General features: G+C 39.0%; 1 protein-coding gene across 1 annotated transcript in view; it reads left to right on the plus strand.

The window, feature by feature from the left end:
* The first annotated feature begins 244 nt into the window (after positions 1-244).
* Positions 245-16,696, plus strand: part of BBX (bobby sox homolog (Drosophila)) — a 136,840-nt gene continuing 120,388 nt past the window's right edge. The window contains exon 1 of the mRNA XM_009993358.1: positions 245-313. The gene's annotated coding sequence lies outside the window, so the exon portion shown is untranslated. The remainder of the gene's footprint in view (positions 314-16,696) is intronic.

Raw genomic sequence — 16,696 nt, forward strand, 5'->3', positions numbered from 1 at the left:
ACACTGATGATTTGCTCCATTTGCCCAGTCCTAATGCCCTTTAAAGACACGGTGCATCTTTTGTTTGCTCCTTAGTGTTTCCTGCGACTGTCATCTTGTTTTAATGACAACTTCTCTGGGGCGGGGGTGAAGAGGAAGCAAGTTTCAAGTTTTGGGTTCTCTCTTGTTGATGTTGTGGCGAGTTGCAATATTGTAAAATCATGGTGTGCTGATGATGTGCCTTTATTTGATACTTTATAGGTCACTATCACATGACAAAGGCTTTGAGACAGCTTCATCTTCGTCTGTCTGTGATTACCATTTGCCTCCCTGGGTAAGTACATAAACTGTACACATGGAAAAAGGACTCGGTTGTTGTTGATAAGATAGAGCTCCTCGTGCTGCCACTTCTTACATGGAAGATGATTGTTCAGGTTCTAGCACCTCAGGAGACATGTCTTCTTGGGGTGCTCGTAGCAACTGCAAGGTTACAAAGTTTTGTATGAAGGGGTGGGTATGAATAACTTGAGAATCGAAAGACTGTGCATATTTAGATCTCCCTCTCAACTTAAAGCTTGCTTTGTACAGATAATCAGCTGATTGACTTAGGGCAAAAGTTTTAAACCAAAGTAACATTAAAATGTGGAAAGTATAACCCACAGGTCAGAAACTTAATGAGAATGTCAAGTACTTTTAAAATTCAGTGGTAGGAAAAAATGTGAAAATATAAACAGGATAGGTAATTGGAAATCTCTGGAGGTCAAGAATCAGTGAGAAGTTCAGCAGAACTGTTATACTACTACAATAGGACTTGGTTCTGTTTTAACACGTAAACTGGGAACTAATTAAGACTCCATCCATGGTCTTTCTGTGTTACTACTTTTGGCATTGATTAATGCTGGTACCTATAAATTTAAAAGATGAATCTTAGTGACTAATTAACTAGTATTCCTATTTTTTAAGCTGTACACTGGGAAAACTTTTGACACCTTTGGAGCTGAAGTAGAAGCAGCAGTTTAAAGGAGAGATTCTAAATCTGTGGGGTCACATTCGTCGATGTGGCATACAACGAGTGGCACTTGAAGCACTTCTCATACAGTCACCTGCAGTGGCACTGGACTGCATTTAGCCCAAAACGGGGAAGTGGGAGGTGATTTATTTTTTATGGTGCTATTGTGTACATAATTAAAAACAAGGCAGGACATGTATTTGGGGTGCGCTTAGTATTCATACATGCGAATGATTAATAACATACTCTTGACCTTTTCAGGCGTTATGTAGCAGACGTAGGGTAATCGATGGTCCTAAAAACATGCTGGCTCGAAGGCGGCTCTTGGGAGCAGCTGGTCTTGTGTGATACTATGGCCACAGAACTAGTCTTAAGGCTGGGATAACCACTATGGGGAGATCGTTTGAAGGGAGAACTCTGCCTGTTCTCTAGTTGCTGTAGAATTACACCTGAATTTTAATTTTTCGGATTTTGTGAGTAGTGAGATTGGTTTGTGTAGGTCTGAGAGTATAAACAGCAAATTAAATTACTGAAATTCTTTGTGTCATGCTAGTTCCTTAGGAGAATACTGCTTTCGGTTTTACAGCATTACTGACAAGGATCCTGTTCTGTGTAGAGTAATTGGTGCAAGAATTTTTGTGAAGTAAAATCGCATTGGAAAATTTGAAAACAGGCAGATAGGCTTTGCACTGTTGTTGAGAGCTGAATACAAATGCACTGATTTCTGAACTTAATTTTCTGTGTTTTCAGGTAAGAGTCAGATTAGAGTGCTGTAAGTGCCAAAGACTTTTTCTCTATTTGAAATAATAGTAAAATGTGCTGAACAAGAATAGCAGAGGAGCCTTGATTCAGGTAGTATCTTCAGTGAATATCTAGTTTTAGTTTTACATGATGAAGTCTTTTGGATACATGGAAACTTGGTTGGTTATATGAAGTGGTGGTCATAATCTCCCCACAACTTTGAGAGGAGTGGACCTTGATTTTGTGCCTCATACTATAAATGTAGGTCTTACTTGATGTTGAACAAATTACAAATTAACAGGGTAGGGTACCCTTTTGTAGCAAAAGGTGTAATATAGAAGCTTTAGAGGAAGTAGATAAACAGATTTTCTCATAGCTTTAAAAAAGTTAATAAAAAGAGTGTGCCTAGTTAAGGGGACCATAGAGATTTCATTAGATTTGCCCATGAATAGAAACTTCCATTTACTTTAGGGAGCTTTTATTTTGGTAAAGCTAAGATTTCTTTTATTGTTCAGTTTTCAGTAACCACTCATGAATGAAGTTTAGTAATTCAGTCTTGACACACAGGAGAGACACCTGGGTTCTGGTCTTGGTTAACAAGTGCCAGGTGCCATGCTGGTGTGTCACAAGCTAAAAGAGGGGGAGCCACTTAGCAAGGGGACTTGTAAATGCTTAAAAAATGGGGCCATGGTCTCAAAAGTTTGTTGTAGACTGCTGTCCCTCTTGGCACAGCAAGTTGATAAACCATTTCAAGCAGATACATAATTCAGCAGAAACATAACTTTTCTGTGTCACAGTAAACTCAAAATATTTAAGCAGCTTGTCCTTGATGCATTTGAGTTTTTTGGGGGCTGCTTGCCATAAACTCATTGCCTGCAAAACTTTCATTGGTTTCAGCAGAAGGTTTATTTAGGAGCAGTGTAGGAGTGACAGTAAGAGGAATTTGCCCATGTTTATTTTCCCATTCAAGGAAGAAAACCTTTCTCCTTAATAGCGGTTGTGTGAATAATTAAAGATACTAAATGTCAGATTTCTACATAAAATATCAGAGGCAATAATGCAGTTATTTTATAGCTAATATTTTTTCTTTTCATACAGAATGATCTCAATACAGCTTGTTTGTAAATTCATGGTTCCATAGCTTGTGATCTTGTACACATGTGAATATCTTTAAGCAGAAGGCAAGTCTTGTTAGATTCCCTGATACAGTTGCTCACACTCAGAGCTTATTCTTCCAGGTTGCTAGCATTCATCTTTGGGATGAGTATTCGTGTTGTCTCTGAAGCTCAGTCACTGTGGTGTTAGGTAGAGCAGTCTTCTGGCGTAAGAGCTGGTAGCAGAGTGGTGTGAAGAAAGGAAGTTTTCTCCAAGCGAGTTGAGGACAGTTACTCTTCTATGGCATGTGGTGGGAGAGGTGCAGGTAAGGATGAAGAGACCTCAGGTGTGCAAGTCTCTGCCTTAGTGTGAAGGTTGTAAGTGCACCTGCAGTGAAATCTGGGCATCACTTCTTTTTGGGTGGTACATGGCAGGTGTAGTGTTCAGCCCTCCCTCTTTATCTGAAGGTGGCTCTTGGGTAGAGAAAGGTGGAAACAGAAGCCACTTTCCAAATTCTGAACCTCAGCTGGACTTCCTGTGCCCTGCTGTGGAGGTGGCCTAATGCAGCTGCTGATGGAGTCAGCAGCATTACTGTGGCCCACTGGCAGATGCAGAGATAGTTTACTCATGAAAGTACTGCTGCATGTCCTTTTGCAACCTGCAAATGGAGGCTAAGGGTCTTTACAGGGAAGAGTACTTCCCTGTGTCATTAAGTCATATGGTGCTCATACATTGGGACAGTTTTCCTGAGTGAATTAAGTTTTGTTGTTTTGTTTTCTGTTTGTTTCTGGCTTTTTGTTGTAGTTTTGTTGGGGTCTTTTGAGTGATATGGATAGTGTTTTACCTTACTGTAACCTTAATTTGCTTTCTTTGTTGTTTAGGAGTGCATCAAGCTGCACTGAAATAATAGTTGTATGTATTTCAAAATATTCTTGAGAAGAAACGGGAAAAAGTTAACTTTTATGACTTGCACAGTATTAACCTTGTCCCTTCTGCCCTCTTTTCCTGCAGTATTATTGTCACAAGCTTTTTCATTTTGTTTTATTGCAAAAGTTTATTAGGACTTACTTCCTTTTTATTATTTATTTTTTAAGGATCAGTAATAATGCAGTGTTTCTGTCAGAGAGCATTGTGGTGGGCTTGGTCTGAGTGGATATGTGAATTTCACAAAAAGCACAGCAGTCACCCTTGACAGTTTCAGAAGGGGTAAGACCTGAAGTAACATAAGGATTACTCTGATTTCAAGAACAGCTCGATGGACTGCTGTTACATGGCTTAGAATAGAAAGAAAAAAAAGCACATTATTCTCTCAATAATAACATTGTTAATAATTTGCAGTCACAAGCATTGCTTTATTCATATGCTTGTGTCCTGTCTGGTGGGGTACGTAAACCATACTCTAATCACACACCCCAGAACAAGGAACAGTCATTTTTTAATCCCTGTTTTATCCATCTGAGATGCAAAGCAGTGAAGGAGTGTAGGCTTGCCTGCAGTCACTTAGCAGGTTAGTGTTAGTAGGGAATGGAATAAAATCCGCATCTGACTCTAGTTTTGTATCCTTTTCCTTGCTGTATGCTACTGCACTGAAGCTTTCCTGGTAAATGCCTGTCTTGACATGTGCCTAGTCTCACTGAATTCTCTGCCAGGTGGATGTCTTCTGCTAATGCTCAACTTTCATTCATAATGCTGCTTTCAAAGAATTTAAAAAAAAACCAAACAAACCCTTCAGAACAGTGCTTAGTAATTACTGACTTTTCATTTTGTTTATATTTATTGACAGGAGAGTCCAAAGTAGGACAAGAACTCACTTAATAGGTTTTGCCACTAAACATGGTATTTAAGCTGCTGTGTATATTATATGATTATTACACTATTTACTGCCAGCTTCCTTCTATTAACTGTATAAACTAAGATGCTAGTTTTCATAGCAAAGATGTAAAAGTACACATTCATCTGAAGTAGTTCTTTACATTCTAATCCCATTAATAATCTAAGGAGAAATCGCAACTAATTTACTTACGAAATGTGGAATTGACAGAAGCAGCTACTTTGCACTGTGGCAGTGTTACATCCTGTCTGGCAGTGTTGTGATAAATAGGGTGACTTACTAATTTGAAATTTATTTCTAAACCACTGAAATATTTAATCTTGTAAGATTTTCAGATTTGCTGCTTACTAGCGTGACTGAGAATATCAGTTGGCTTTGATTTAAAGTAGGAGTTGTGTTTGAGGAGGAAAACATACTTTACTTAATGCCTGCGTGTAGACCTAATTGTAGTATTCTCACAATAGCAGCATTTTATTATTTTTAATGTTTATAAATTCAGTTACATAAAAGATGGATTAACAAAGAGGAAAAGCATGGTTTTGACACTTTTCAGTGTTTGTGCCTTTTCCACTATATCACACAAATGCGTAATGTAATAGGGAGTGCTTATGAGTATGGACAATTCAGCATGTGAAAATAAACTAGCTTCAGGCCTATCTTGAGTACAAAGAAAGCTAGTACAACAGAATTTTGATTTTTAGCAAGAGGGAGGAAAGTTAACAGGATTTCATTAGACTATACTAAGAAAATCAGTTGCTTAGGAAGCATGGCATTTTTATTGTCAGAAATCTTCCATGTGGGTGTTTTGATATAAGAGACTTTATAAAATGTAGCAATTGCTGAAAATAAGAAACAGCGTTTTATTGACCCTTCATGTCACAGTGAGCCTCATTCAGCAAAGATAAAAATAATTCAGTGGACTTATGCAGCATGGGATCTATGGAATTTAATTCAGGTGGAAGCTCTTTTGACAAGAAGCTTAAGAAATCCTGTCTACACCTTCCCTTGCTGAGAGGAAGTGTGAATAGATCTCTTACCTCTGCCTGTTTGATGTTTTTGTTTTTATTTTTAAAATATTTTATTTCTTAAAGGTAATATGTACATAGCAGATTGTTGAGGAGTGTGCTTTGAGACATTGTAAAACCACACGAACTTAATGCTCATCTGTGGGATTGCTTTCCTCATGTGGAAGTAGCAAGAGGAAGAGTTCTGCAGTCCAGGCTCTTAGGAAGGGCTTTGTCCTGCTCTTCTGAAGTCCAGAGTTCCTTGTGGTAGGACCAGGTGCAGATCTTAAAGGCTTACTCCTTGCTACTGTTGATGAGAGCTGAAGTGGTTCGTGACAGGAATCAAATTAGGAGAGCCTGAACCTGGTCCTGGGCTTCTGGCAGGCTAGGTCATGGAGTGGTGACTACACTGTACTGCCAAGAGTGCCAGGAAGTACTTTACTGTTGTTGTCTTTAAATCCATACTTTTCAGTTCTTTCCCCACTATACTTTTTCTGCCGGCTGTGTAAGGACTTTTAAACATACGTGTTATAAGAAGGTGTCTGTCTCTTTCTTGTTGTTTTGTTGATTTTTTTCTTTTTCATTTGTACCCATGTCCTAAACAATCAGAAGTTATCCAGCAATGAGAGTGGGTAGGGCATGTTACACAGTAATAGTCAGGATTATGTCTCTTGCTGTAGAACAGTAAGTCTTCACTCTTCAGCCTGTGTGTTCTTTAATGAAGCAAATAATCCTAGGTTTTTGTTATGTGTGTGAGAGAATGCATTATTTTGTGGTTGTCAAAGCAGTATTTCAGAGAACAACATCATGAGAGTTTTAGAGATGAAGCTGGATAAAGAAAACCTTGGGAGAGAATAAAAGGAGTGAGTGAGGACTTGATTTCCTATCTTATTTCAGCATCTTCAATGTGAAGTAACTCCATGAAAGTCAGTGGAGCTGAAATGTGATGTTCTGCCTTAAAATCTATGCATAAAAGTTGGGAGGAAATCGCTCTTTTTTTTTTTTTTTTTTTTTTTTTCCAGGTTGATGAAAAGGGCATTTTTGTAGTTGGCCGTGTTTGACTTGCTGTCCACAAGTGGTATTGGAGTCACATCTTGCTTACAGTGATCTACAGTTAGCAACATCATGCTGATTTTTATTTTTTATTCCTTATGAGGTGAAATACAGGAACATCAGTGTATCTGTAGAGCTCAATCCTGCAGCTACAGCTATTCAGTTGGATTCCTGAACAAAAAGCCAGAACCAGAGCTGCATCTGAACGTGCCTCCCTTTGCAGATCTACTGCCTGAAGTTACTGGTGGCCTATAATTCCTTAGGAAAGCTGCAGATTTCACATTATTCTTAGTTACTGCTGTGCATATAGTCCTGCCAGGGTCGTGCACCTGTTGTACTTAGTGAACAGTGCACAAGCTTGTAGGCAGTCCTTGACCTGATGGTGAGCAATGCAGGAAAGGCTAGGAATAGAGACCTTGCTGAAATACACAGATTTCCCATAAATGAGAAGCAAGAGCTTGAAGTGCTCAAATGCCAGTTAGTAGGTGATGCATCTTTTGGCATATGGGCTATTTTGTTGGACTGTGTTTGCTTCCCAAGTTGGTTATGTGGCTAGGCAAAGCATTCTGATGTGCTGCAGGTCAATGGTTGGAGATGATAGATTTGGGAAGAAGTAGCATTATCACCTCCACTTAATTGGTAAGTCTAGTTTCAGATATTCTTTCTCTTTTCAAAAGGTTTCTTTATACCCAGACTTCATGTTGAATATTGCAAACTTTATGCCAGGCTGAATTTCTAATAGGTGAGTGCTCTGTGTCACAAACTTCTGAGTTTCAGAGTTTATCTTATTTGAGTATGTCTGTAATACTTTTTCTTATTTAAGTAAAGTCTCATTATTTATATTTCTTCCCTCTAATTTGTTTGAGATACTCTTTCATACGTTGTGTTAAACATCAGTCATCAAGTGCTCATAATGTATTTTGAAACAAGTACACAAAATTGCAGCATGATCCAGCACTGATTACAGAGCTATGGAATACAAATTAATAAGAAAATAAAAATAGCATAATTAATTTCCAGCTGCTTTTGGAGAAACAGGTGCTTATAGGGGGAAGCTTGGTGTCTGCAAAATGAAGAATGACAAAACTGGCAGCAAATATATCAATGCAAGTAACTATTTACAATTTACTTGTTTTATTGGTTAAAATGGGTTCCAATGCCAAAAGAGTAAGCGGAAGTTCCAGTGCCATTCTCTGAAATCCGTTGGAACTAAGTAAAGAGTGGAAGTGTCAGAACTGGGGGGGGAAGTTTTTAATTTTATTTCTTAATACAGAAAACCTTAAATAAGGGGAGTAAATTACGAATAGACTAAGTGTAACAGTGGGTTAAATATTTCCACGTCCATTAATTAACTTTTAAGTGTTTCCTTTGGTAGTAAATCAGTATTTTCCTTGCATGTGCTTGCTTGTGCTCACCTGTCTCACCCCAGCATTGTACATCAGAGCACCAGAGGGTAAATAAAGTCTCTGGTTAAAAGTGATCCAGGCAAAATCTTACACCATGAAGGCCCTCATCACACTCTGGACCGTTAAGTTTCCTTTGGAAGAAGCTGTCAAAGGGATCTGGGTGCTTAGTTTGACGCTTTGAAACCTCTGCATAGTTTGCTGTTGCTCAGAGTTGGCCTGTTGTTCAGGTGGGAGCTCCAAACAAAGCTTTGTGCCTGCGTGCCTGCAAAGTCTTCCTGGTTTTTAATCAGCAAAGGAAAATCCTGCCCTCCTGAGAGATGAGCCTAGAGGAAATGGATTATTTGTTTATATAGTGAAGTGGACTCTCTACTACGTCCCTATCAAGCTTTCTGTTTCCCTGCACCATGTGGCCATAGGGCCAGAGCAAGCATGAGGATGCTGGAATGTGGGGAGGGAAGCACCTGAGAAAACTGGCCAGATACTGTGTTTTGTCTAAGAATCGTCCTGCTGCTTTGTGTGCCATGGGTGATCTAGTTTCTTGTGTACAGCCTTTTCTGAGTGGACCCGCAGGGCTGCATTTGAAGTTTACTGTTACTCTTCACTTATGGAGACAGAAAGAGAGAAATCAAAACGGGAGGTGAGGCAGTCATCACAGGCATCCCTGTGCAATCAGACCCATCAGAGAAGGCCACAGTGCAGGTCTTCCAGTGAGGACAGTATGTGTTCTTATTCAAGGATCCTAGAGGAAAAAAAAAATCTTTGTGAGTGGGGGATGGTATTTTGTGGAGCACTAACAGGCTTTGCAGATTGAGCAGGGCTGAAGGAGGTAGTAGGGGCAGGCCCAGGGAAAGCAGGGAGGTTCTTATACCTCGTATTCGTGGTCTTCATGAGCCCTTCTGTATGTATGCTTCCATGTCTGATGCCTTGACATTCTAGCTTTGTCTGTTGAACTGATTTAAATAATGATTTTGGTCAACAAACACTTCATTTAAATTGGTGCTTTTAATCTCATTTTGCTTTGGCATTTTTGTATTTGTTTTCTCAGAGGCAATCTATTGGTAGATGACCGTTAAAATATGTTGCTAAATATAGCCTTTAGTCTAAATTGGGCACTGCTTTTTTGTTAGTTCAGAGATGCGCTGTATGCCTGCACACTTTCTAAGTTGTTACATGGCTTACATACATTTCTTTAGATTGCAACTGTTACAAAATTACTAATTTAGGAAGTGACAAATTTTTTAAATTGCGGTCTTCAAAAATGTCCTATTTAATAAAGCTACACTCATGCACAAACACACATGCATGTAAGTTAATGAAAATAGAGTTTGTAGTAACCAAATGCAACCTTTTAGAACTAGTAGGACTCGAACTTCTCTGCTTTGCTTTCTCAGGTGAGGAGGAAAACAAGTGATCTTGCTTTTTCAATACCCGGTTAGTTTATCAACTTTGCACCAAACTTCCATTAAGTGACTAACGGAGCAAAGACACTTTTTCTGCAAATGCAATGGAAGTTACTTTCAGGTAACTTAGTTCTAAAGCTAATGCTCATTCTTGGTCCTTTGATGAAGACTTATGTGTTTAGTAATTGAATTTTGTTTACAGTTTTGACATCAAACATCTGTGGATCATTTTAATTGAATATAAATTGAGTTATATAATAGTCCAGTAGAATTTAACATTGGTTTGTCATAATGTAAAGGTACAGTACAATTAGGCATTTTATATTAAAATACATTTAGCATCAATAACATCTGATAGAAATGTGAGTCTGATTTCTTTGTTCAGAAGGGATTCATTTGTATCTTTCTGTTAAGCTGAATATATTTTCTTAGATGACTTCAGTATCCATTATCCTGAGTTTTTGCTTGTATTAATGGATGCCTTGGGCAGTATTTTCTGCCATTAAGGAATGAAAAGTAGCTTAGTAGGTGACACTGTCACCATATTAACCTTTCTTTGTGGGCCCTAGACCCCTCTTTAGCTGCTAGCAGATACAGATCAAGAGATACCTATCTGTTTATACAGTTATGTACTTAATGTAAAAATAAAATTGAAGTGATTCTTTTTAATTTGCTGTTGCAAAACCTTTCTTCAAGACTATGTGGCGTGTGACTATGCCTTCAATGGTTGAGAGGGGACTTTATAGCTTCCAGGAATTAATCTGGCACCACTGGTGTCCAGAAACCAAAAAGTGAAGCCGAGCTGGTTGATGCTGAATGTATTAATGTATTGAATGAAGTAAGAGTAAGGAAAAAAAAGATAAATAATTGGTGAATATGTCATAGCAACTCTGTGAGCAAGCATGGGTGAAGAATTCTAACCCCCACCCTATCAAAATATTAATAACATCTTGGCAGAGTCAGAGAGCTTGATAACATGTATTGGCTCTGCAGCTCAACGCAGTTTTTCTGGAGCAGGGGAACCATGTAGCAGTATCTGTGACCATTAAGGAATGCAGAGTTAGACCTCAGGTAGTACAAGAGTTGTGCTCAGAAATGTGGAGTGTGCCTGAGGCCTGGTGGCACAGTTATACAAACTACTCATATATTGCAAATTTGTCCCTGCCCCAAAGGAGGAGTTACACACTTAAAGAAGTGGGTTTATGGCCTTCTCTTCCCAGCGCAAACGTAGGTTTCGTGATCCTGTCTCTTGTCTTGTTTTTCCATATTCTTCCATGTCAATGCATAGGGTATTCAAAGTTTCAACAGTTATTGTGGTCTTACATAACCAAATATAAAAAGGTAAGATTGGAAAGCTAAATAGAAATTAGAAGAAAATCGAAGTAAAGGTCAGAATGCTATTATAGGTCACAAATGTTTATAAATTGAAATGGAAGAGTTACTGAGTATTACCTACTCTTTTTCTTAAGAGGAGAATGAGCCAGAGATGAATCACTCATCCTGAAAGGGTCGTCATTTTCATTTTCACAAACGTTTGGTACAAGATCACTACAGAAACACAGTAATTGCATATTTAAGCAACTTTTCTGATGGAAGCTGTTTATTTCTGAAGCATTCATGTTTTATGAAGCTGCCCTAAAACAATTAGTTCTTGTTTAGCGTAAGTGTTTAAACAGAGTACTTTACTGGTGTGGCTGATGTTATAGTTACTGCATTTCCATAGGATTGAACTATTGTTCTATCTTAATTCCTCCTCTCCCCCTGCCCTCCCTCCCCCCCTCCAACATATGTAATGTTAAGGGTTTCTTTCCATTCAGAAAAGAAGTATTTGAGCTAAGATTTTCTCTGGAGAATTGGTGTCTTTATGGCTGTTCTGTTGAGATGTCTCAGAGAAGCCCGTTACTAAAGCATATGCTTAATAGTGTTTTCCTGCTAGATTACATTGAAATAGGCTACTGGTCAGGCTAAAAATCTGGATTTTGTCTGAATTCAGAGTTGGTGTGAACTTGTGCAATTCCAGCAGGGCTACTGAACAGAATTTGGCTGCATTAGTCATGGGGATTGTGGCAAAACCAGCTAGGAGCAGTGCACATTTAAAATATTGCTGCAACTGCATTAGTAACACTTGATGAGAAGAATGAGACACCCTCACTCTTTGCTTTTTTCATTTGTAGGGGAGAGGGTTTGGTCCCATCACTGCAATTAAAGCTTACTTTTTCCCCCCCATTGCTTTGGAGAGTTAGTCAGATGGATCAAGTTAGTGAAATAATCCTGCCAACAGTCTATATTTAGATGACGGGCTGTTTTATACTTGGAAACTTCCAGAAAATTGTATCTTCACAACCATGAGAGTTTCTGCTTGTGCTGAACCAAACTAGTGTCACTGACAAGCAGTCTTCTTTCACAGCAGCTCCAGCCAGGCATAAAGGGTGTGCAAAGGCAGGTGCTTGGTCTTAGCCCAAGCACTCTGAAGTTTGTATAAGGTATGCTGCAGAAGAGTATCATTTGCAAACTGTCCCACCTTATTCTGCCTGCAGAATGCATTGTGTCACTTTCCGAGGTATTTCTACCCCCCCAGTTCTGAAAGTGACGGGGGCAACTAACCATATGTATTATTTCCGCACCTCACATCCAAGAAGGAGTTGCTGTTGCCCAGGAGCTGTGCCCAAGTAGATCTAATCACTGTCATGCTGAGTTTAGTGAGAATCTTACTATTGACTTTGGAAAAAAATGCTGACTTTTAAGAAAACCTTCATGAATCTCTTTGAGGATTCTTTGAGGATCTGTACTTTGCCAGTGTAATGACACTGGTGACTGGTGTGAATTTTACTGTTGTGCAGATGTGGGTGTAAATATGAGCATGGCTGTAGTAATCTTAGAATAAGGTACTGTGTGCCATTACAACTTTTTCAGCTACAGACACCAAAAAAAAAGCAGTAAAATCCCCTTCACAGTGGTGTGCTTGCATTTCTGAAGGCTTGCTCTTTTGCCTTTTGAGAATTATTGATGGTATATGGTATAGAAGTAAAGCACACACACACAAATTGCCATGCTAGGTATAAACTAGTGTTCTGGTGCTGTAGTGTTCTGATTGTGTTATAGTGTAGCTGAAGCAAGGCTATATTCTAAGGTAGACAAACTGGTAGAATAATGCCTAAATTATATTCTAGTACTGCTAGGACCAAAGAAGAATAATCTTGGAGTGAGTATCTAGTAAAATGTGTCCTGGGCAGTGAATGAACTTCTTGAAATATTACCAGGGGCATATGCAGTGCTGTATCTAGAGTAATTTGGTATTTAAGCTCAAATATATTCAGAGGGGTAATTGAAAATACATTTCAACTCTGCACTTACATTCAAACAATAGGTTAACACTTCCTTCTAGGATTTTGGCAAAGGCTGAAAATTGTGCTGGATGGAACAGGGGAAAAAAAACTCAAAACACTGGCTGATGCTGCAGTTTATACCATTAACTTGCTTCATGATCTTGGAAGATTGCCTCTTTTTTCTTTTTGTTTCTTTATTTACAAACTTTGGATGGTGACGGCTTCTTCCTTTGTGAAGTGTTGTACAATGTCTAGAAGAAAAACTTGGTACTGAGTAGCAGGGCAGAAAGTTGAGAAGAATTGTCCAGATGCTTTTTTAATTATTATTATTAATTTTATTACCTTGGGTTGGCTTTATCATAGGGTAAAATAGCAATTTCATTGATTGTGGTGGTGTTATAATACTTGGGGAAGATTTTACTCCAGGGCTTAATTTTGTTAAGCATTTGTGAAGATCGAGAAAACCACCTGCTTTCTCTAGAGTGGTAGACTTCAGGTTGATTTTCAGCATTTCATCCTATCTGGGGAGTCAAAATAATTAACTTTCTAAAAGGTATATAAACAAAGTATTTAAGAGTGTGTGCTGTAGAACACAGTGTTGTCAGTCATGTGTTTCATATTTTGTTAAACAGCACATTTTTAGAGTATAATAACACTGTGCTCTTCTATTGTGTACTTTTACAGGCATCAACTAACTACATTTTACAAACATTTCAGAACCAGTGTTACCACCCCCGTTTTGCAGATTGCACGGTAGACCTGGGGATGTTCAGGTAAGACCAGATGGTTGGTGGCAGAACCAAGTACAGCACTCTTGAACTTCCTGTAAGTTTCTCTGTCACTGTTAAATTTATTACACCATCTACCTCTTTGTTGTCACCTGGTGTTTTGTTGTTACAACCCAGGGTCTCTTCTTAACTCAGCTGTGTGAATATTGCCTATGTCGCTTTTTGCAAGGATGCATAAGCATGTTCTGCTTGTGGTCTGAGATGTGTGAAGAAATATATTTATGCTAGTTCCAGGCATAAGCTAAAATGTCCTACTGCTCAAAGGGACTTCTTGGGCCAGGCTTGGTCTCTATTTATTATTTCTGAGTGTTCAGTTCACCTCTCTGTCCTGAGCTTCTTGCTCTAAGGTTTGGCACAAGTTAGCTGGAAGGAAGTTGGCATTGCAGCAGTGTGGCATTTTGTGGAGCACTTTGTGGTTCAGGTCCCAAGTTTAAACTTGTAGTTTCAACGTAGGTCAATAGCAAAGAAGCCTAAGAATGCGTTTCAAAGCAAATTAGACTGAGAATCCATGGATCTTGTGCTTTTCTTAGGCTAGTACTGTTCAGAGCTGTGTCGATGTAGGGTTTTTAGTGTGTTTCACTTTCTCAGTTGGCACAGTCTTGATCAAATGAGAACTTGATTTCAAAGAAAATCCTTGGTATCTTGTTTACCTTTTGATTTCAAATCCAGCCATTTGTGTACTATACTGTGAAAAAAAACCAACAACCACCACAGTAAAAAGCTAATAAGATAATAAGGAATAATTGGTAGATACCAAGGAAGCTATCCCCTTGCTCTACAGTTCCAGCCAGCACTATAAGGTCTTTAACTGCTGTTCTTTTTCTAAATGCTGCTAAATTTACATCTTTTGGACTGAGTTTGTCCTGCTTTTGGTTTATCTTTAAGACAGGGGCCATGCATCTGAGGGAGATGGGAAAGAATTAGTACAATAAAAATATTCATCTTCAAGGAAAAAAAAAAAGAACACTGAAAAAAACCTTCTAAAAAAACCCAACAAAATAAAAAATGGGGAAACAGCATGTAGATCTTCAGGAGCTTGGTGTCAAGAATGCTGGTCCTTCTTGTCACCCAAATAATTGATTTTTATTTCACAAATACAGAGGTTTTTTGTTTGGCTGGTTTTTAAGAATTGTGCTTCAGATGTGGAGAGGACAAAGATCTTTATATACTATTTTAGGGCCCAGTTCTGCAATGCTTCTGTCACAGCAGTCTCCCTATTACAGTTGCAGGGCTGAAGCCCTACATGCAGCTAATCTTACAGGGGCCTGACCCTCCTCTGAGACATTTTGGTGCAGATCCTTGGGCACGTGCACAGTTCTGGGTAAGCTTTTGTGGCTTGGTGTCAATGAAACAGCTGGTGAAGATGGATCTGATAGTGGATTCAAGTTTATGAAGCAGAGAGGTTCTTCTTGGAAATCTGTTAAGACTCAATACTTACAGAAGTTTTAAAATTCTGTAGCTTGAGTGATTATTAAAGGTGTTTCTCAAGAAACAGAGGCAATTAAGTTCAAAAGTTTCCCCTTTACTCCTTAAAATATGAGGCTAAACAGTTGACAGGAAAAGGAGCTCAATAAGAGTATAGATAAAATAAAAACAGGCATGTTAAGTGGTCTAGTAGTGTTTTGGGGTTTTTTATACTTCTTCCTCCACTTAATACATGAGTAAAGTATTTTATGTAACTTCCTGGAAAGTTCCCTCAAAAAAAGTTTGCAAAAGTCAAATAATGTTTGGGGTTTTTTTTGCAAAAACTAAGTATTCTGAGAAAAAGTAAAAGCAGTCTTACTCTGACATCTAAGAAATAGTATTTGAGATGGGAACCAGGTTGAAGCTTCCTTGACCTGGACCAGATGCTTCTGCATCCTCAGAGAGTTCATGCCTTTGCTTAAAGTTAATTCTGGTCACTTTTCACTGCTGGTGTTCAGAGTGCTGTGGATGACAGTGAAAACTGACAATAGTCAGGTGCTTTTCAGCCTGCTGCTGCTTGGAGTGCTGTTACCAAGTCCAACTTGGTTACATCCTCGTAGAAGAGGACTTCTAGTCAGGGTCTGAGAAGTGTGTTTATGGTGCCACTGGTTTCAAACCATCCTGAGGAAAGTGGTAGTAGCTTAGCTCTCTTGTACTGCAGTTAGACTACTGTGAGCATATAGGGAAGTGGAAAGCTCACCCAGTGTTCTTTCTGCTGTGTTGGTTATACTGCGGAGTGTAGAACTAGTAGAGCAGTAACACTGGAATAAGAGGCTATGGCAGGATTCACTTGAATTTCTTGTAGAGTACTAGTATTTTTCTCTTGTGCTTTATGGTGTTGTTGAGACCTGCAGTGGGTATTGGATCTGATCCATTGTGATGCTAGAGCATGCTATTTCTTTTTTTCTGTAGCCAAGATCTGAAGGTGGCTCTTAAATACATGCATGCAGGTACTGTGAAACTGACTTCATGTCATGGTGCTCCAGAGCAGGGAAAAGGCTGAACCAAATATCTCGTGATGAGGCGGTACCTGTATTCCTAATACCCAAAGTGAGGTAAGAGTATAGTGGCACCTGAGCTGCCCTTGCAAGCTGTTGGCTGTAGTATTTAGGGCAGGTAGGGTATGCCCTGCAGTTCCAATTCCTTGATCATTCAGATTGAGGACTCTCTTTTAGGACTCCCTGCATGTCTGTCTGAGTTTCCTGTATTGGAGATCGGGATGGGTAAGGACAATGGTGAGGAACACTTTGGTGTCTGCCAAACAGGACACAGATGCAGCTCAGTCTGGGAGAGGTTCTCAGTACTGGAACTGAGGTGTGCTCAGAGATTGTCAAGGATACATTTCAACTTTGGCTTTCAAATTAAATGTATGGCTATATAGGAAACTCTTAGGGGTGGAGGAATATGGTGGCTATCAGAGACAACCCTGGTAGTGAAGTTATGTGGGAAGCTTGTGAGATCATATAACTTTTTACTCAAGAACACAAAATGTCTGTCCCTCAGGTGTGTTATGCCAACTTGATTCATTGCCTGACATTTTTTCATTTTTTCACTCTTTATCAAAAATCCATCCTGCATTTGGATGAAAGAGGACATTCCT

Source organism: Chaetura pelagica, unplaced genomic scaffold (genome assembly GCF_000747805.2).
Source record: "Chaetura pelagica isolate M959 unplaced genomic scaffold, ChaPel_1.0 scaffold101, whole genome shotgun sequence".
Classification (NCBI taxonomy): Eukaryota; Metazoa; Chordata; class Aves; order Apodiformes; family Apodidae; genus Chaetura; species Chaetura pelagica.